The sequence below is a fragment of the Cryptomeria japonica genome, chromosome 10 (genome assembly GCF_030272615.1).
Source record: "Cryptomeria japonica chromosome 10, Sugi_1.0, whole genome shotgun sequence".
Lineage (NCBI taxonomy): Eukaryota > Viridiplantae > Streptophyta > Pinopsida > Cupressales > Cupressaceae > Cryptomeria > Cryptomeria japonica.
The window spans coordinates 783,110,167-783,133,210 of NC_081414.1; the positions used below are offsets into that span (position 1 = coordinate 783,110,167).

A 23,044-nucleotide genomic window follows, 5' to 3' on the forward strand; every position below is an offset into this window, starting at 1 on the left:
AAAAATAATTTTACAATCTAATCATGTGACAGTTCGGGAGTCGAATGCTTGGTGGATGGAAAGATTTGAACTGATTGACCAATACGATAATACTAAAAAGTCATTATTTTGTATCAACCAACCAAATGATAATAAAAAAAAAATTGACAATCTAATCTTTCCACTCGAAGATCAGCCTCAAAAAACCATGTATGATTAAAGAATTGTGTCCCACACTAAGTTCTTCAATCCCATCAATAGCCATGCATAAGTGGCATACCATAAGCTGTCATGGGAGGCATTTCCATTCCACTCATACTAGGCTGAAAGCAACCTTCCATGCCCACTCCCATGCCATGCATTGGAGGTGCTGGGAAAGCAAAGGGGAAGAAGTTGAGCATATATATTCTGTAAACAAAATAGGCACATATTTATTTCTACAAAAGATTTAAAATATTTATTAAAGAGAAACTTAAAATATTCAGAGAATCATCAAAGTATATCAAGAACCTAAAGTGGGTATGGAAACACAAAGTCAATCATATTATTCATCCAAGCAAGTTCCAAAGCCACATCTAGTCTGATCAAGTCATAGCATATGAACAAGCATGAAGCAAGACATTCTTTCTTGCCCCACAATTCCAAATGCAAAAGTAAGCCCCATTTCAATGCCCCAATCCAAAATGAAAATTCAAAATATACCTTAGCCTATGAGATAGAACAACCAGCTATATGTTTTACTAATTGTATATATGTTCCACAAAATACACTAGCAATTCCTCTACAAGTTCATGATCACCTGATTGAAAACCAGTTTCCATTGCATCCTTGTAAAGATTATACTTTTTAGATAGTGCAATATGATAGCACATAGTTTTTCTATAATTTCCTTTAAAATGCTATTTTTCTATAATTTCCTTAATTATGCTCTTAAAAATGCACATGCTATTTTCTATAATTTCCTTAATTATGCTCTTAAAATGCTATATTTTGTAAACAAAATAGGCACATATTTATTTGACTTCTTAAAAATAGTTAATAGAGTAGAATATGTGCTCCTTGAGGCTCAATTAAGAAAAATGCATACCTGTTGAGCAACAAGATCTTTCTCTTCTTTCTCCTTGGATTTCTCTTCTTGAACAACCTCTAACTTGTCCTTAACAAGCTCATCAACTTTTGTCATGTATTATTGAATGAAATTTGAAAAATAAATTCTTTGAATATTAGCTATTTAATTGTGTGGAAGATTTAAAATGTTTATTAAAGAGAAACTTAAAATATTCATAGAATCATAAGAGTATATACGGAACCTGAAGTAGGTATGGAAACACAAAGTCAATCATATTATTCATCTAGCCAAGTTCCAAAGCCACATCTAGTCTGATAAAGGCATAGCATATGAACAAACATGAAGTAAAGCATCTTTCTTGCCCTGCAGTTCTGAAAGCAAAAGTAAGCCTCATTTCAATGCCCCAATCCAAAATGAAAATTCAAAATATACTTTAGCTTGTGAGAGAGAACAACCAGCTATATGTTTTACGAATTATATATATGTTCCACAAAATACACCACCAATTCCTCTGCAAGTTCACGATCACCCGATTGAGAACTAGTTTCCATTGCATCCTTGTAAAGATTATCCTCTTTAGACCGTGCAATATGTTAGCACATAATTTTTCTATAATTTCTTGAAAAATGTTATTTTTCTATAATTTCCTTAATTATGCTCTTAAAAATGCGCATGCTATTTTCTATAATTTTCCTAATTTTGCTCTTAAAATGCTATATTCTATAAACAAAATAGGCACATATTTATTTGTATTTTTAAAAACTGTCGGTATAGTAGAACAAGTGCTCCTTGAGGCTCAATTAAGAAAAATGCATACCTGTTGAGAAACAAGATCTTTCTCTCCTTTCTCCTTGGATTTCTCTCCTTCGACAGCCTCTAACACGTTTCACAAAATACACCAGCAATTCCTTTGCAAGTTCATGATCACCCGATTGAGAACTAGTTTCCATTGCATCCTTGTAAAGATTATCCTTTTTAGACAATGCAATATGTTAGCACATAATTTTTCTATAATTTCCTTAAAAATTCTATTCTTCTATAATTTACTTTATTATGCCCTGAAAAATGCAAATGCTATTTTCTACAATTTCCTTAATTATGCTCTTAAAATGCTATAATCTATAAACAAAAATAGGCACATATTTATTGGAACTTTTAAAAATCATTAGTAGAGTAGAACAAGTGCTCCTTGAGGCTCAATTAAGTAGAATGCATACCTGTTGAGCAATAAGATCTTTCTCTTCTTGGATAGCCTCTAGCTTCTCCTTAACAAGCTCATCAACTTTTTTCGTGTATTCTTGAATGAACTTTGAAAAAGAAATTTTTTGAATATTATATATTTAATTGTGTAGAAGATTTAAAATGTTTATCAAAGAGAAACTTAAAATATTCACATAATCATCAAAGTATATCAAGAACCTGAAGTAGGTATGGAAACACAAAGTCAATCATATTATTCATCTACACAAGTTCCAAAGCCACATCTGGTCTGATCAAGTCATAGCATATGAACAAGCATGAAGCAAAGCATTCTTTCTTGCCCTGCAGTTCCAAATTGCAAAAGTAAGCCCCATTTCAATGCCCCAATCTAAAATGAAAATTCAAAATATACCTTACCCTGTGAGAGAGAACAACCAACTATATGTTTAACAATTGTATACCTGTTTCACAAAATACACCACCAATTCCTATGCAAGTTCACGTTCACCCGATTGAGGAGAGGAGGCATTGGGATACCATATACTGATGAGAGAGTGTAAAATTTGGAGTTGTACTCATGGACAAAATTTATACCAATCAAGGAGCAAAGTTGAGGAGAATTGATACATCGACAAAAACTATACCGATATGACCCATTGGCATAGTAAACACTAGCGGTAGAAGTGGGGAATTGTCTTGCCGATAGCCGATGATGGTATTGGTAAGACTTATACCAATATGAGTGGAGAAAAGAAGAGTCCATTGGTATAGCCAAAGTGATCAGTATGTGTTACTTTGAGCCACCTCGATGCCTGAAGAAATCATCGGTGAAACATATACCGATGGAACATACTCTATCGGGAAGACTTTGTTTATCGATATTTTTCATTTCGGATTACTCAATACTTGATGAAGGAGCAGACTGATTGAGTGAAGAGAAGACACTATCAGGAAGACTCATGGTGATGAACTTAGTTACATTGATATAGCCAAAGTGATCAGTATGTATTACTTTGAGCCACCCCGATGCCCAAAGAAATCATCGGTGAAACATATACCGATGGACCATACTCTATCGAGAAGACTATGCTTATTAGTATATTTCATTTTTGATTACCCTAATACCCAATGAAAGAGCGGACTGATTGAGCAGAGCGAAAACACTATCGGGAAGACTCATGGCGATGAATCTGGATGCATCGGTATAGCCAAAGTGATCGATATCTATTACATTGAGCCACCCTAATGCCCGAAGAAATAATCGGTGAAACATATACCGATGGAACATACTCTATCGGGAAGACTTCACTTATCAGTATGTTTTGATTCATATTACCTTGATACCCGATGAAGGAGAAGACTGATTGAGCAGAGAAAAGACACTATCAGGAAGACTCATGGTGATGAAGTCAGTTGCATCGGTATAGCCAAAGTGATTGGTATGTGTTACTTTGAGCCACCCCGACACCCAAAGAAATCATCAGTGAAACATATACCGATGGAACATACTCTATCAGGAAGACTTTGCTTATCGCTATGTTTCATTTAGGATTACCCTAATACCCGATGAAGGAGCGGAATGATTGAGCAGAGTGAAGACACTATTGGGAAGACTCATGGTGATGAAGTTGGTTGCATCGGGAAGATCTATGTCTATGGTGAAGCCCATCAGGGAAACAATGCCTTTCACGATAATGCTAAATGAGCTCACATGAAGCCCAATGAGAATATCGGTTTGAGATATACTAATGAGGAGGAAAAGGAGTCATCAGCTAAGGGTATCCCGATAAGAGAAAATAAGATGTCAAAGCAGATAAAGGGTTGTTCAGAGAGTGCCAAAAGGGAAATATTCATCGGGGAGACATATGTCAAAGAGAGCTATTGTGATATCAAAATTCAAAACCGAAATTTTTAAAAGTCTTCTATTTAATACTTGCAGTAGATATGCATCTATGGTTCACACGAGGCAAATTTTATGAGAAGTCCATTATTGAAAAAGAATACGACAGAACTAGAAATTGCCTTGTCTAAATAGAGCATTGGTGAAAGAAGAATACACAGATATAACACATTGCACCTTTAAAAAACAGAGCAGAGGATTGTAATTGAAGAAATGAAAACTTTGAGTTCAACAAAAAAGAAGAGGGTGGCCAAGAGCCCTAACTCTAAGGTGAAGAAACGAAAAACTAAAGAGGTGCCTCTAGTCAAGAAGTTAAACCAAGACATGATAGACCAAATGAAGGCACCCAACCCAAAATCCAGAAGGTTGAAGCAGCACTTGTCGGGGAGAGACTAATTGGAAGACAAGTAAAGAGAGGTCGGAGATGTCTGGACCAAGGTAAGGGGACATGAACTATTTATGTTCCACTATTTGAGAAGGAGCAAGGAGATGTCGCTCTGCAATCCTTGGATGACAAATTTAGGTAAGCTAACAGTCCCCAATGTTTTTGTAAACATAAGATTGCTAGAGGTTTTGGTGAGGAATTATAATTTGGTGAAGAGGTCCATTCAACTCCAAAATGGGGAAGCATTTATTAGATTTTTTGTGGGTACCATAACCGAGGTTTTTAATTTAGACCCCACTACTGATAAGCCCTTGTCCTTTGGGGAGTTGGAGGAAGAAGACCTTGGAATGGACACTACATATACCAGCTAGAAATTTGCCATTCACAAGAGGCAGGCAGAAAAATTAACAGAGGAAGATAGACCACCATTTAGCATTGATTTGTTTAGACACTACTTGTAGTACACATAAATGTCATGTGGGCAAGTAGGAGGGGTGGAGGTGCCTGATCTGGCAAGCTCTGGGCTATTGGTGTTAGCCTCTTATATACAAATGTATGAACCTAGGCCTTTTGACTATGCAACATATCTGGTGGAGAGGTTGCACAAAGGTTTTTTAAACCTTAGGGATGATACTCATCCCAATTTCAAATTTTAATCACTATTGTTGCATCTAGCATTATTTTATGGATATGTAAAGGGTTTTTGGCTTGAGGGCCTAAAATTAAATACCAAGAATAGGGAAGGTGAGGAGTGTAGACACCTAAAATTGTCCAGTCTAATTAAATAAATATTTTATTTATTTAATTATCTAAGCCTAATTCTTCTATTAATTAAATAAATTTTTATTTATTTGATTAATTCATTTATCCTCTTCTAGCCTTATTTTTCATTTAAATAAATACATTTATTTATTTAAATTATCCTTTTCCTAAATTAAATAAATATTTTTATTTATTTAATTATCCCACTTCTTCTATTAATTAAATAAATATTTATTTATTTAATTAATTCATTAGCTTTTTCTACACATGACACATGTCATTCATCTCTTAATTCCTACACTACCTACCCCTTTCATTATTTTACTATTTCTTCTACCTACCCTCTAATCCTAGCCGACCTCTCTTTTTACACCTCTCAATCTTATCCCTTCATTTCATATTGTGTCTTCTATTTAAGGAGATGCTTTCTTCATTATCAAACCCTAAGGACTAATCTTGAAGACTTGGCTACACTACGATCCTACTTGCAACCACATTCCGTTCTTTGTTGAGCTCTTGTGCATATAAAAATCTGAGAGCAAATATATCAAGCAAGATCAATGGAGATCAAAACCCTATTGGACATGTGATGGTATAATCTTTGTGATTTTGTGTTATTTGCATTGTCTTAGGTAATCTTCATATGTTATGGTGGATCTTTGTTGATTGTTAGGCTAGGGTTTTTGTGGTTGGATTCATTTAGCCTTTCAATATTGTTGTTATTGTTATCCATTTTCACCATATACATTTTTCGATGACATTTTAGGTATTTCCACGTCTGCGAGCGTTCGGATCGCGTCTGCGAAATCTAGAATCGCGTCTACGTTTTTGACGAATTTTATTTTGCAGGTCTCAAACAGGGGCGTCTGTGTTATATAACCGCGTCTGAGTTGTTTCTGCCCGCGTCTATGTCCGAGAGAGGTGTCTATGTGTTCTGACCGCGTCTGTGCATCATAGAACCGCGTCTGTGTCATACAGACGCGTCTGTGTCTGGTATAGCAGCGTCTGTGTTCTTACTGTTTCGAATTTTAAAATTTTCTTTGGTTCAATTTTCGGATTTCATACTTAGGGTTTGAGATCTAGTTTATTTTTGGGCTAACCCTTTCAGATCTAGCTAACTAAGTTTGTGCAGCTTGTTTTTGGAAGCAAAAACGTTTTTGTTGAAGGCCCCTTTTTCACAAAGTCTTTTGGGTTTTTTTTAAAATTTACCTAACTTGTGTGCTTGCAGGAAGGGGTGATCATTTGAAACAACCCAAACTAATAACAATTTTGTTGCAGGGCCTTAGCTAGGGTTTTGAAATTTTGTTGTGTGCCTTGTTTTCATAGATTAGCAAACACTTCCATTGGTGCACTAAAATTAATCATTGTCTTTTGTGTCTTGAGCAATAGGCTCTTTTTGTTTAATCTTTAGAGGGCTTGTCTTCCCGTGTGGTCATTAGGACTACTAGTGAGAAGAGAACGACCCAAGTGGTAGCAAAAGAAAAACCATCTTCTTCCAAGCCACTATAAACAAATGTATTCATGGTGAAAACTATGAATAACGTGTGCTGATTAGTTCATACCGACATTATGTTTCCCCATAAACCCGTTTGATCAAATTTATTTGATCATTTGTAGGGCGTAACCCCTACCGGCTGGGAGCCTTCTGTATTTACAGAGCTGAAAGTGTTGCATGTATGGCCACACGAGCGGATGCCCTTACTAGCACCTTTTTGTTTTAGAAGCCCAAATCCTTCTAGTTGTTGAGGCAGGAGGTCGGACCTCTGGTAGCGGCCCACACACATACGGTTCTTAGTAGAGATACAAAGTTTGCCATGGGGAGTTTTCATGGGGACTGATGCTTGGCTGACCCGAGAAGTGAGTGCCGAGGGTGGAGCCAGTGAGGTCAAGCATCTAAGTATCCGCTCTGAATAGCATAGCCTCGGGGGTAAAACCCTATGTGGGATCAACAACTATTGTCTTGGCCAGCCATAAGAATTGTGCTTGTCTTATGTTAAACATTCAAACATTCAAGACCAAACAAGAAAACATTGTGTCTTTTGTGTCTTCAAGTGTATGCAAAACATTTTACATCAAACAACACACTTTTGGGAATCTAAACACTTGCAAACATTGAGTCCTCATCAACATTGTGTCCTCTTGTCATGAAAAACAGTCAAACAGTCGGATTTGGTCACAACAAAACAACCTCACAGATTGGAAAAATTGCACGAAGTTTACAAAAACGCGTCTGTGTCTGTTTTAACCGCGTCTGGGTCATATAAACACGTCTGTGAAGGGTAGAATAGCGTCTGTGTTTTTAGCAGTGTCTGTGTCTAACAGAGACACGTCTGTGTCTGGGAATTGCATCTGTGAAGTATACAGAAGTGTCTGTGTCCAGAATTAAAAATCCTTATAGTCCAGCGAACAAAGAAAATTAGTGTCGGAATACTTGAGCTTCCTAGGTTGTCTCTTCAGGTTTCATCTAGCATTCAACCTATCCTTAGGTCTCATACAATCCATCATTGCTTCACATCTCATTTTACATTCATACTTGTCTAAACTTGGGTCAAAAAGGTCACTTGCTTGTCCTCACTATACTTTGTCAACATACTACATACAACTACACTTTGCTAAGTGGTCCCTCATCAAGGTTTCTTACCTCTGGGTCTCATTTGGTCTTACTTAGAGTCAAGGTCAGCTTACCTCATCAAGAGAAACAATCATCTCTTTGGAAGTCACACCTACTCAACTACTTACATACTTGGTCTTACACTTTGGACATTGCAAGTACACCTCAAGATTCATTTACACCCCATACAACTCTTTGTCTTCCATACTCTTTCCATTTTTCATCTAGTCTCTCACATCTTGGTCAAACACCTAGTTCATGGTTGAAACCCGCCTTCAAAAATCTAGGAGAATAGCTAAAGAAGCTCAAGAATCTGCAAACATGAGTTCTTATGAGTATGACAATGATTTATTTTTCAATCCTGAGCACACTACATTGCCCGACATGGAGGTTTATAGAAACAATCCAAATGTGGAAAACACAGACACTACAAACAACACCGCTACACACAATGACAATGTGGACAACTTTTCAATACAATCAGCAGATATAGAAGAATCCATAATGAATCCTCATTTCAATAGATTGGTTGAAGAGATAATGAAAAGGGATAGACAGTACTTTCTACACATGATGGCACAAAGTGGAGCTAAAATACCTCATGACTTTGACATGTCTCAACTTATGGAAAATCGACCCTCACAACAAACTCACTCTAACATGGATCAAAGGAGACCAAATAGTGGAGGAAATAGAGGACCGAATATGATACCTGAATCGCCGTCAGCTTTGCTTCAAAAACCAGAAATCCGACATACACAAGCTCAAACATATGATACTTACCTTCGAAGACCATTATGGAAGCCTTATGCAGATAGATATACTCAATCACATGCTCAAGCTATGGATCAATAAAAACAAGTGGATACTCAAAGGCATTCTCAAAATTTGGACATAAGGAAACCTCATGTCAAATTTGGGGGCAACACAATGGAAAATGAAATGCCTATAGAATATGGTATATATGCACAAAATAGATATGGGGTTCCTCAACATGAAAGTATGCCAAGTGCTCCCTATATGCCGCCTCAATATAGACCCCCTCCATATGGACATGTCTATGATCAGTATCATTCATACATGCAACAAGCTCCTCCTCAAATTGGTGTCTCAAACATGGGATATGCTACAAGAAATCGATCGCCTCCCAAGAGCAATTTGGAGCAACAAATTAGAGATTTACAAAAGAAAATGGAGGACATGAGTACACCAAAACCAACATATACTATGAGAGACATATGTCCTTATCCATTTGATAAGAGCATCCCAATGCCTCCATTTCTTGCACACTTTGTGACACCAAAATTTGACAAGTATAGAGGAAAGGGAGAACCCAAGGCACACATACGACAATTTTTCACAGCTTGCATTGAGGTAGCGGCAGAAGAAACATATTTGATGAGGTTGTTCCCACAGAGTTTGGGCGATCAAGCCATGGAATGGTTCTCTCAATTACCTCCTGGTATTAAGTCATGGGGCGACTTAGCAGAGGCATTCATTCAGCATTTCTCCTACAATATTGAGACAGATATCTCAGTCACTACTTTATGCAATACTAAACAAAAGGAAGGAGAATCTTTTGCATCATTTTTACAAAGATGGAGAAATCTAGCTAGCAGATGCTCTTGCAAAATCCCACAGAAACAAATGGTAGAAATGTTCACTCAAAACGTTAACAAGGATATTGGCTATGATCTAAGGAAAGCTTGTTTGTCCACCTTCAAGGATGTTATTGAAAAGGGCTTAGCTACATAAAAGGTCTTAATTGAACAAGGAGTCATTAAAATATTCAAGGAAAACAAAGATGACTTTAAAGGAAAAGACAAGCCAAGATTTTGGAATAAAAACAAGAACACAGTCAATGATGGTGTTGTTGATGCCAATACAGCGAGACCTAAGTTCATCTTTTCTGGATCGAGTTCTACAAACAATCAAGTGAACACTCAAACAACTTCTAGACCACGAAGGAAGTATACCCCATTGGGAGAACCACTTGAATCAATCTTCAAAAAGCTTGTGGCAAACAAAGTGATCACAGTTCCAGATTTTCCTCCATATGAACCAAAGGTCAAACCAAATTGGTGGAACGATGATGAGTATTGTGAATTTCATAAGAGCAAGGGTCACAAGACAGGTAATTGCCATCGACTGAAGAACATTGTGCAAGATCTCATTGATAGAGGTGATATTGAGATTGAGGGACATTCATCTAATCAAGAACATGAGATGTTTAAGGAACCATTTCCAAAGCATGACAAGGGAAAAGGTAAAGCCACAGATGATCAAGCCAACTATACTATAGCACCTTATAACTATGACTCAACTATCAATCACATCTCAATGGACAATCATATCTCTACTATTACCATCAAGAACAAAAATCTTGAGAATCCTCCTCAGTGACCTAAGATTGTCCTAAAAGGTGTTGGATCTTTGTTTGAATCTACCTCTGAATTTCATGTTACAACCCGTCGAGGTAAGATTACGTTGCCAGGTGCTTCAACTAAAAACACCGCTCCTTCATCTACCAAGCCTGAGTATGACCTTGTAGAATAGTTAGGGAAGACACCCGCACTCATCTCCATCCTTGAGCTCTTACGCATATCCCCCGCTCATAAAGCTATTTTAGACAAAATCTTAAGAGACACCATTGTCCCTACTGATCTGAACGTGGACCAGTTTCAAGCCATGGTGGGATACCTTTCCATTCCACATTCCCTCACATTCACAGAAGCCGATGACGCCTCCATAAGTCAGCCACATAATGCACCTTTACACGTTGAAGCCTTCATACACAAACATCGAATAAAGCGAGTCCTGATAGATGGAGGAGCTGGTCTAAACATTTGTACATTGAGCACCATTAAACAATTGGGATATTCTGATAAAGCTGTGAATTCTACAAATCAAATCACCATCAAGGCTTATGATGATGAAGAGCGTTCATCCAAAGGCACAGTCACCTTACCTCTAAGAATTGGGCCAGTCACAAAGGATGTGGTTTGTCAAGTCCTAGATCTGGATCTCACATACAACATATTGCTAGGACGTCCTTGGATTCATGAAATGAGGGCAGTCCCATCGACATATCATCAATGCATTAAGTTTCCTCATAATGGAGTTGAGGTAACAGTTAACGGTGATCCTAATCCATTCATATACTGCAATAACCTGAGATCACATACTGAGACCATCATTCCCAGTAATCGTGAGACTGCTCCTTCTTCAGCATACATTGACCCTGAGTCATTAAAACCCTCGACATCAAAACAAGGTGAACTTAAAGGCAAATTTCAAGACAAAGGCATGGGAGAATACACTTTAAATCAGACCATGTTTTTACGACAAGTCATGAGTTCTCCAAAAGAATATGGAAGGCCATATCCTAACAAGCAAATATCCATGATGATACTCAAATGGGATCCTACTACCTTTCAAAGATGGGGCGAACTAGAAGAGGAAAATTTATACAAAATTCTCTACAAAGACATTGAAGAGGACACACATGATCAGATTAATATACCCTGTGAGAACTATGGCAAAGGCTTCAAGATTTTACAAAGATTCGGGTATGATGGAAAGAGCCCTCTTGGGTTACGCAAAGAAGGTGTCATGGAGCCCTTATAGCCTGAATTGACTGTAAGAATAGAATGCTCAAAGGGACTTGGTTTTCTGACTTCCAAGATCCACACTCAAAGGACAGAAGAGGCATCACAAATCAAAATTGCTAAAATTCAACAAGAAGATTACTATTCCACAGATTCCAATGAATGGGAATGGGGTTCAGACAAATCCTCCAATGACTATGAGGTCACCGAGACATTCAGAGAGCCAGATGAACCCACAGAAGAAGAGGAATTTTACAAAAAGTTCAGAGTTGGTCAAGAAACAACTCATAAGGATTCCCCACAGTCTTCGTTTCAAGGTCCTAGGTCAAAATCACATAGGATGAGGACACCTGTCCCAGAAGGCGCTACTAGTGATGACAATTTGGATTCACTTGCGATTGAAACTGATGAGGAGAGTGCCATCGATGACCTCGACGATTGCCTCGATATTTTCTGAATATAACCACATCTTCACTCTTAGCCCGGTAAACTCTGAAAAACATTAAAGGCCTTACCCTTGTTCATTCCCAACTCATTGACTGGGATTATGAAGGACCAACACAATTTGATACATTTCAAAATGACGAAGCTATTATCGACTATCTTGGCATACGAGATGATCTTCCCCCTGGAGACCACAAAGCAGGATACATCATAGAACTCAACAACATGACCTATTTTGGTGAAGGTGTCGGACCTTCCAGTCGCAAAAATGTGAAAATAAGAACAAATCAAGGATCTTATGGAGAAAACCACACTGTGGCGTTATCTGATCCCAAAAAAGTAAAAAGAAAGGACGTATCTGAGGGTGAAAACCTCTCTGAGGCACCCGAACATGGAAGGCTCGACATTCTCCCAGCATCATATGATGAAAAGTCATCCATGTTGGTAGAGGAGACTATCAAGACAAACATTGGTACAGAAGAGGTTCCACACAACATATTCCTGGCTCAATCATTGACAGAGTCCAAAAGGACGAAATTCATAAGCTTCTTCAAGGAACAAAAAATCAACTTTGCATGGTCATACGCTGATATGCCTGGACTAGATCCGGATTTGGTAATGCATCATTTGACAGTCAAACCGGGGGCAAAGCCAGTCAAACAGAAATTAAGGAAAATGCATCCACAAGTGGCATTACTAGTCAAAGCAGAGCTGGAGAAATTATTGGATGTCGGATTCATACTCCCAATTGATTATCCCGAATGGATCTCCAATTTAGTACCTATCAGTAAGCCAGATCGCAGCATCAGAATATGTACAGATTTCAGAGACATCAACAAAGCTTGTCCAAAAGATGACTTCCCATTACCAAATATCGACTTGATCATTGATCGCACAGCAGGTCACGAAATGTTATCTTTAATGGATGGGTTCTCTGGTTATAATCAAATCAGGATTGCACCTGAGGATCAACATAAAACATCATTCACTTGTCCGTGGGGAACTTTCTGTTGGAATGTCATGCCCTTTGGGCTGAAAAATGCAGGTGCTACATATCAAAGAGCAATGACTACTATTTTTCATGATCTCATGCACATAACCGTGGAAGATTATGTTGATGATCTCTTGGGTAAATCAATAGACAGAGATACACATTTGGACATACTTTCAGTCGTCTTTGATCGGTTGGAAAAATACAAGGTAAGATTAAACCCAAAGAAATGTGTCTTTGGAGTAACCTCCGGGAAGCTCCTAGGATTCATTGTGTCTAAAAGAGGAATCGAAGCCGATCCAGCAAAAGTCAAGGCTATCTTGGACATGCCATCGCCCAGAAATATCAGTCAACTTCGATCCTTACAAGGGAGACTCCAGTCTATACGAAGATTCATAGCACAACTTGCAGATAAGTGTAATCCTTTCCAACACCTGCTACATAAAAACATCAAGTTCAAATGGGATGAGAACTGTCAACAAGCTTTTCAGACACTCAAAGATTATCTTTTGAATCCACCAGTTTTGATGCCACCAATTCTTGATCAACCTTTGCTACTATACATATCAGCTACTCCAATAGCACTAGGGGCACTCCTAGCATAACAAGTTGCTGACGGCAAGGAAAAAGCAATATACTATATCAGTCACACATTGGTGGGATATGAGCTAAACTACACACCAATCGAGCGTGCATGTCTCGCTGTGGTCTTTGCTTCACAGAAATTACGACATTATATGCTCACTCACAAGACTAAGTTGATTGCAAGAATTGATCCATTAAAATACCTTCTCAACAAAGCTACACTTACTGGGCGATTGGACAAGTGGGTAATGATCCTGAGTGAATTCGACATCGAGTATGTGGACAGAAAAGCAATAAAAGGACAAGCAATCGCAGATCAATTAGCAGATGCTCCCATGATAGATGATGTTCCTCTAAATTCAGAATTTCCAAATGAATCCATTTTCACAATATCACATGCAAAGCCATGGCAACTGTACTTTGATGGGTCATACACACAGCATGGGGCAGGAGCTGGTATTCTCTTTATAACTCCTCAAGGTGATTCTATACCAAAATCATACCGCTTATCATTTCCTTGCACTAACAATATAGCGGAATATGAGGCATTAACAACTGGATTACGAATTGCAGTTCAGTGGAAGATCCAGGAACTTCATGTTTTTGGGGGTTCTCAACTTGTCATCCATCAAGCAACTGATGATTACCAAACAAAAGATGAAAAATTAATGCCTTACAAACAACTGGTAGAGGATTTAAAACAGCATTTCGCAAAGATAGATTTTGAACAGATACCAAGAGAGTAGAATCGTGCTGCAAATGCTATGGCTACAATTGCTTCACTAATTGACTTACCTCAAAATGAAGCCTGCTATGAGTTCCTGGTAGACAACTTGCTGGTTCCTTCATATGAGATCACTCCTACTAAAATGATATGTGTTTTTGGTCCCGAATCCCAGTTATATGGTTCCATATTCACATATCTTCGCGACGATATCTTACCTCCCGATCTATCAAATAACCAATGCCGCACTTTTATTCACCAATCCTCTCGATATGTCATTCTAGCTGATATCATTTACCGATAAGGTCTAGATGGCACTCTTCTTAGATGTTTAGAAAGCGACGAAGCTCAGATTGCGTTACGTGAAGTGCATGAAGGGATATGTGTTCCGCATGCTAGTGGTCCTACCTTGGCCAAGAAACTCATCAGGACTAGATACTACTGGCCCAATATGGAAAAAGACTCATATCAGTTTGTCAAGAAATGCAAGCAATGTCAAATTCATGGAGACCTCATACATGCACCAGCACAAGAACTACAACCACTTGCGTCTCCTTGGCCCTTTTGTTAGTGGGGACTCGATCTCATAGGCAAGATTCACCCTCCTTCTTCCAATGGCCATAAATTCATTATCACAGCCACCGAGTATTTCACAAAATGGATTGAAGCTGTGCCTCTCACACAAATCACTGGGAAACAAATTGCTACCTTCATCCTGAACTACATCATTTGTCAATATGGTATTCCCAATTCCATTATCACTGATAACGGGCGTCCCTTCAAAAATCAGGATGTTCATGAACTCTATGAGCGCTTCCATATTTCCCATTGTTTCTCCACACCATATTATCCCCAAGGTAATGGCCAAGCTAAGGCGTCTAATAAAACAATTCTTAAAATACTCAAAAAGACAGTCGACGATGCTGGCCGTAACTGGCATATCCAACTCAATCCTGCACTCTGGGCCTACCGCACAAGTGTCCGCACACCTATAGGAGCTACGCCCTACTCACTTGTCTACGGTGCTGAAGCTATCTTGCCTATTGAGGTCGAGTTACCTTCTTTATGGGTCTCTTTACAAAACATCATCAACGATGAAGATTACAGGGTCTCTCGCTTACAAGAACTAGAACTGCTGGATGAACGGAGACAAACTGCTTTTAATCATCTTAAGGCTTACCAACAAAGAATGAGTCGCAGCTACAATCCCAAAGTCAAGCCTCGCACATTTGAGGTAGGTGACTTAGTCCTCAGAGAAAATCCAAAAAATCAGCAAGACAGAGAGAAGAAGGGCAAGTTAGAACCAAACTGGCTTGGTCCTTACATCATCACAGCAGTATATGGATCTAGGGCATATCAGCTCTCAACTACAGAAGGTGAACCTTTGGAGGATCCTATCAACAGTATGCACCTTCGCAGGTTCTACACATAGTTCTTCAGAATATCCTAATTCAAAAATACAAAAAAAAAAAAAAATTAAAAAATTAAAAAATCGAAAAAAGTAAAGAGAAATAATTTCGTCCAATGGTGAAAATCACTTCGGTGGTGCCCTGGGCAAGTACCATGGTGAAAAATGGGTCACCAGTGCCATGCGTAGAGACATTGCTCCTCCCTCCTTTAGGATTCACTTTCATCCTTCACTCACAACCTATTCATTCACAATAAAACTTACTCATTCCCATCATGGCTTGTTATTGATCTACCCAAGATTGGTTAGCCATTCATAATAAACCCCCCTTTTCACTCCCTTTCCATCCATAATAAGTTAGATCTTATCTATGGCTAAGGCAATTCCTATGTCTAGTGATGGGTGTGGAACTGAGAACACCACATGTTTCAAGGAGTACAATTTCTTCCAGCGTCCTTCAGTCTATTCGCGCACAATCCGTAATAAAGCAAAATTTGCATCATAGATCCGCAATAAAGTTTCATCTTCTCTGCAATAAGGTTTCAGTTTCATGGATTCAGTGAGTTGCAGATGAGACACAGTAGTAACAATGGGCTTCAACAAATCAAATCTTTCAACAGACTTAGACAACATATGGTTCTGTGTTAATCTATCCTTTTTGTGAAAGTGAACATTGTGACCACAATCAAATAAGACTTATATAAGTGAAAAGAGACACTAAACTTGAGGACTACAGTGGATGTTGGTGTCGAGTCTTAGTTTTCTTTTGATTTTATCTTTTGGTGACATGTCTTTTAGCTTTTCCAGGATGTCTCTAACTAGAGATTCTATCTCCAGGATGTCTTTGACTAGAAAGGCGAGGATGGGGTATCGTCACCTATTTTGTTTGCTGTCTATGGATTGTCTTTTAGTAATGCTATGACTTGTCCAAGGATATGAGGACACTGTGAGTCTAGTATGAACTGGGGCATTCCTTGTTTGTGACTGTCTTATCTCCATGCAAACGGGTACAATGACTTTCTGGGTCGAACAAATGCCTCGATTGTCATAACCTATTTTGCCACAATAAAGCTCAATGATGATAACACACAAGAAGCTCTTTCACATTCATATCTTCTATCTTCCATCCCCCTTTCCTGATTGACTTCCATTGTCCTTCTTGAGTCCATGTAGCCTGCTATCACATGACTGAGTATAATGACACACCAAAAACATTTGCATTTCATGTAGTTTGCACCTGCATTACCACATATAAGCATTTCACACATACATACAGATATCACAACTGCATCACATCCTGCATGCAACACTTGTTAGCACCATTTACATTTGCATTATCATATTCATCTGCATTACATACATTCACATTTGCATCATGCATCACATATAAAACATAAAAGAACAAAAATATTGCATTACATCATGTACATATTTGCATCCATATCATAAAACATACATTATAAAAACATCTCATCACTTAGGTACACATGCATATAGCTGCCGCAAAAATGAATCATCTCTCATATATATATAAAGTGTCATGATACAATGATTTCAAAAATCATATGGCTACAAAATCACCCGCAGGTGTCTACAATACAAAACAATGGTACAGATACTGATACAAGGGAGCCCTCTATGGCTATGATGAACTCCCTCCCTCGGAGCCGCCTAGCCTCGACGGAATCTGAGCTCTAGAAGGACCCGCTCCAGGATCACCCTGCCTATCCCCCCTATCTAGTGGTGGTGGAGGACCAATGACCCCACCATTCGATGCCTGTCTCCTCCAGCTCCCTCTCGTAGCTATCGCTATCCACGATGGTCTATGGAAGCTCCTCGCCTGCTGATCTGCTGGCACGGCACCATAATACAGGTCCCTCCAATAGGAAATCTCCTCTCCGGCTCGCAGGACATATGCGTAGCCTGCTCCTGCATCCTCCGCCGCCTGCCTCCCTGCCCTCAGCGCTATCTCAGCCTCAGTGTAGCACTGGATAGACTGATCTCTCTCCCGCTCAATATCTCTGAGCCTCATCCTGAGTCAGTCTCTCTCCCTCTCCAACTCCTAGATCTCATCTGCCTGGCCCTGACAGATCTCCCTGAGCTCAATCAGCTCATCCTCCTCTGGATCCCCACCCTCTGCCTCTGCCTGTGGCTCTCCCTCTGCGGGTGCCTGCCCCTATACCTGTATCGGTGCCGGAACAGGTACCTGTCTCTGTGCATGCCTGGGTACATGTACCTATCTCTGTCCCTGTGCCTGTACTGGCACCTGTCCCTGCACCTGTCCCTATTCCTATGTTGCTGGTACCTGCAGGGGCAATCCACCGCGACCCCTCACCACCTGGGCCTGTCTCTCCTATCCACCCTCCCTCCGAGGTGCCACCCTCCTCTCCCCAACTACTCCCCTCCACCTCCGTCGGCCTCTGCCTCCATCACCCCCACTGTCATCATCATCATCTCCTCCTGCATCTCCCTCCAGTAGCTCCCCTGGATCTGTCAGTCACGGGAATGGATGCTCTACCCAGTAAGCTGTATACTCTGCATCCATGCCCGCATCCTCAATCTCTGGCCACATATCCTAGGGTAGGGGCATCATCTCTGCCAGCTGTGTGACAGCCTGATCATATGACAATAATGGCCCGAACTGTACCTGATCCCTCACTGTGCGGGCATACATACCCGAGCTTCGTGGCATCCTCTGGATCCTGCCATACTGTCTGCATACCCTGTCCACCAGCTGTCTCTTCAATATGTAGGGCATCCGCCCAATCAGATATCTGCTCCTGAAGGTATAAGGCAGCTCCACTGCGTCATCCTTCCACTCTTCACACCCCAGATACGGCCTCCAGATGACGACGTCAATGTCATCTATCACTTGCCTCCAGTGCTCTAACCTGCCAATCCGAGGCTGTGAAGTGATCATGTCATATAAATGCACAAAACTTCATCCATGATGCCTGCCTCTGAAATGTATCGGCTGTGTGATAGGCAGATGCTCATATGCCCAAACCTGCAGAAATGTCACTCCACAGCCCAATCCCACTGATCCATGGTAGACGAACTGGTGAAGCTCATAATACAGGTGTGCCAAAACACATGGACCCCATGCATATCTGGTGTGCTGAGTCACCAATATCTCCAGTGCTCCTCCCCAGCCCACTGCCAACCCTCGTGTCGCCCTGTCCGGACATAGGTAACCACTGATGGCTCCTCTAATCACAGCTGGCAAAGCTAACCCTGTCACGGTCATGGTGTCCCATGCCACATGCCCTGCTCTCATCTCTAGCCCGGGATCCTGGAACACCCATCTCAAAGCCTCCCTATCTCCATCTCGATCGTATGGAATCAGCTCTCCATCGATCGATATCCTCAATATCCTGTAGACATCCTCAAGCGTCACTGTCATCTCCCCCATCGGTAGATGAAATGTACATGTCTCGGAGTGCCATCTCTCCGCCAGTGCAGTCAGCAAACCCATGTTTGCCTGAAACTCAGGCACATATAATACATGTCTAAGGCCCATCTCCTCGATAGCCGCTCTATCCTGAAATGATAACTCTGGTCGCAATCTCTGTGTGGACGGGAATCTCTCCCGTGACTCTAGCATAGGCAAATACTCTTATAGTCAAACAATCAAATCATGTCAGCCATCGTGGCATTCACTGTCTATCACAAAATGCTACTCGCTATCTAAATACATATGGTTATCTATCCTAGTGACACTCACTGTTCATCACAAAGTGTTTCTCTCTATCCTAGTAGTGCTCCCTATTCATCACAAAGTACTACGTGTGTGACATTCCCTGTTCATCACAAAGTGTTACTCACATCTCTCACTCCCTATTCATCACAAAGTGCTGCTCCTACTTTGGGTACTCCCTGTTTATCACAAAGTACTCTATCTTGGCGCTCCCTGTTCATCACAAAGTGCCTTGATCTATCCTAGTCTTCCTAGAGGACCTACTTGAGTGTATCCTCTCAGCAGCTTATCCAATCGACAGTGTATGTTCATCACAGAACTGCCGATTTGACCTAAAAGACCAAAACCTTGCATTTTCAGACATAAACGCGTTTCTAACTCACAAACACGCCTATAGACTGCACAAGCATGCTTACACAACGCAAACGCGCCTTTTGGACACAGATGTGCCTATACTCTGCACAGACGCATTTGAAGGACACAGACGTGCCTTCTTGGTACAGACGCCCCTACAGGACATAGATGCGCCTGAATCAAGCACAAACGCGGTTCCAGACGCATACGCGCCTGACACCGACACAGATGCACCTAGCGAACACAGACGCGCCTGGCACCGACGCAGATGTGATTTTACATTTTTGCACTTTTTTGTGCCCTATTCCTATGCGCATTTATTACTATCTACCATGCACTAATGACAAAAATTAAATGCGTCAAAGTACGAGGAGGTTTGGTGGTACTTACTGGCTCTCTTGCATCTGTTGGTCTCTGAAATCTGTGAACGCGGTCGAATCTGTGTACGAAAGCCATCGCTGCTGACTGCTGCTGCTCTTTTCTTGCTCTGCACTGTGATCTCGTAAGGATGTAGATGACAATGAGGATGTAGTTTCCCGCATGGTCTATCTTATAGCCTACCCTAGCCTCGCCCTCATTTCCCGAGTCAGTCTTCTTTATCCTGTGACTTTGTCACTTTATTCGATTGATCCATTCTAGCCTTTTTCTTCTTATCGAGAGATTGTCTGCAATCTTTTCAAACATTTTCATCCAATCTCTCGAGGGGGCATATTATTCCCATTCTGGGGCAACTTTGTATCGGTTCATCTTATCTTCTTTGAAACAACGTGACAAGCCGCATTGTCTCAAAGAGGGGCAAAATGTAGACACCTAAAATTGTCCAGTCTAATTAAATAAATATTTTATTTATTTAATTATCTAAGCCTAATTCTTCTATTAATTAAATAAATTTTTATTTATTTGATTAATTCATTTATCCTCTTCTAGCCTTATTTTTCATTTAAATAAATTTATTTATTTATTTAAATTATCCTTTTCCTAAATTAAATAAATATTTTTATTTATTTAATTATCCCACTTCTTCTATTAATTAAATAAATATTTATTTATTTAATTAATTCATTAGCTTTTTCTACACATGACACATGTCATTCATCTCTTAATTCCTACACTGCCTACCCCTTTCATTATTTTACTATTTCTTCTACCTACCCTCTAATCCTAGCCAACCTCTCTTTTTACACCTCTCAATCTTATCCCTTCATTTCATATTGTGTCTTCTATTTTAGGAGATGCTTTCTTCATTATCAAACCCTAAGGACTAATCTTGAAGACTTGGCTACACTACGATCCTACTTGCAACCACATTCCATTCTTTGTTGAGCTCTTGTGCATATAAAAATCTGAGAGCAAATATATCAAGCAAGATCAATGGAGATAGGAAGAATGGAGATCAAAACCCTATTGGACATGTGATGGTATAATCTTTGTGATTTTGTGTTATTTGCATTGTCTTAGGTAATCTTCATATGTTATGGTGGATCTTTGTTGATTGTTAGGCTAGGGTTTTTGTGGTTGGATTCATTTAGCCTTTCAATATTGTTGTTATTGTTATCCATTTTCACCATATACAAGGAGAAGCCCATCCAATTGTGGACATCTCTTTGAGATTCTTGATACATGACGTACAACTATATTAAGCTTGAAGAACTTATTGTGACGCCATTGTACTGAATGTATGGGATTTCATGTGAAGGGTCTATCTCTGACGAGATCAAGAGGTTCCTAAGACCCAGGGGATATGATGAAAGACACATTATTGATCATAACTGGGGGGACTAGTTTATGAATAAGGATTTTACATGTTTTAGAGTATATGGATTTGAGAGGAGCCCCTACATGTTGCCAAAACTAATACCGAACATAATAGCTTATCTAGAGATTATGAGGCAATTGAGTGTGTCCAACGCTAAACATTTTCCAGATATGCATAAGAAAGCCTTCCTTCCCGGGACACTAAGTTTTGGTGATTTCATCATAGTTTCAACCAAAGCTTATGAAATAATTGATAAGAAGTTGATAGAAGAATACAATTTGTATGAGCATTATGCCAAGAAAAACTATGATCCTAAAGGATACATTCAGTCTTGCAAGAAGAGGCAGAACTTGGGAGGTTATCTGCATGTCAGTATTGAGGTTGAAGATATCTTCAAGAACATGGAGGATGAAGAGGCCAAAGAGGTAATTTATCAACTGAATAATGAACTGGGAGAAAAGAGATGAAGACTCGAAGAAATTGAAACCGAGGAGGAGGAGATAGAAACTAAATCTAATGAGAATGCAATTGTCTCTAGATGGCAAGTGCAAGAGAAGGAAGAAGAGCCAGACATGTAGGGCCAAATAGAGACAGCATTAGAAGTTCATGTTGACTCTTGGTTAGAGGAGTTTTCTACTTTTGTTGTTGATAATGTTTTTATTCATTCCAAAGAATTTAAAAAATTCTTGTAAAATTTTAAAGGGAAGAAATTGTGGGACTATATTCCCAACATAACACTTGATATTGAGGCTGAGTTGTTAAAGAAATTAAAAGAGGAAACTGATGCAGAGATAACCACAATGACCCCTCAAAATGGGAGGCAACTGCTTACAGAGGCTGGGCTGATTTTGTTTCTCGGATGGGACCTCAGTGCTTTGTTTATCTTTGATAGTTTATTGCATTAAGAAAACAAGGTATTCAAATTGGATATACAAGGTGTAAATGACGTATTTATTGGTTCAAGATTTGATCAGGATGAGGAATCTTTGAGGTTATGGGCTCTATACCCTCCCCACAAGAGACCAAAGATCATTGATGTTGACAAGGCCTTTGGCCATATGATGAAACTAAAAGTTACTAAAATTGAGCCAATTGTTTTTGCTGATATCGGACTTTATATTTCAAAATTCAATAAAGTACAGATGGTCAGAGTAGTGAGGGAGAGGAACCCGTACAAGGCATTGTATGAAGAAACGCTAAGGAGAAGTGGGCAACAGGTGCCAATGGTTCTTACTCCAGATAGATCTCAAAGGAAAAAAAATGTGAGGAGTTGCAGCAAGAAAATAAAAGGATATTAAAACAAATGTAATGTGTGAGGGTAGATACTGCTGGTGTATTGCTAACTAAAAGATTTGAGGTTTTACAAGGCTTTCTGAAAGAATTTTGGAAAGTGTTTCAAAAGAACATGGTCAATGCAGTTTCACACAACAGAATTTCAAACAGATTGGGAACAAGGTTGCATGATAAAACAATGGCCAAAGCGGAAACAAAAGAAATTGAAAAAATAAAGAGGTTGCTAGCTAAACATAATAAATTTGATAAACATTTACAATTTAAATATAATGAATGCA

General features: G+C 39.5%; 1 pseudogene; it reads right to left on the minus strand.

Annotated features, from left to right (window-relative positions):
• Positions 1-233: 233 nt before the first annotated feature.
• LOC131039280 (clathrin heavy chain 2-like) overlaps positions 234-23,044 on the minus strand; it is a 28,852-nt pseudogene continuing 6,041 nt past the window's right edge.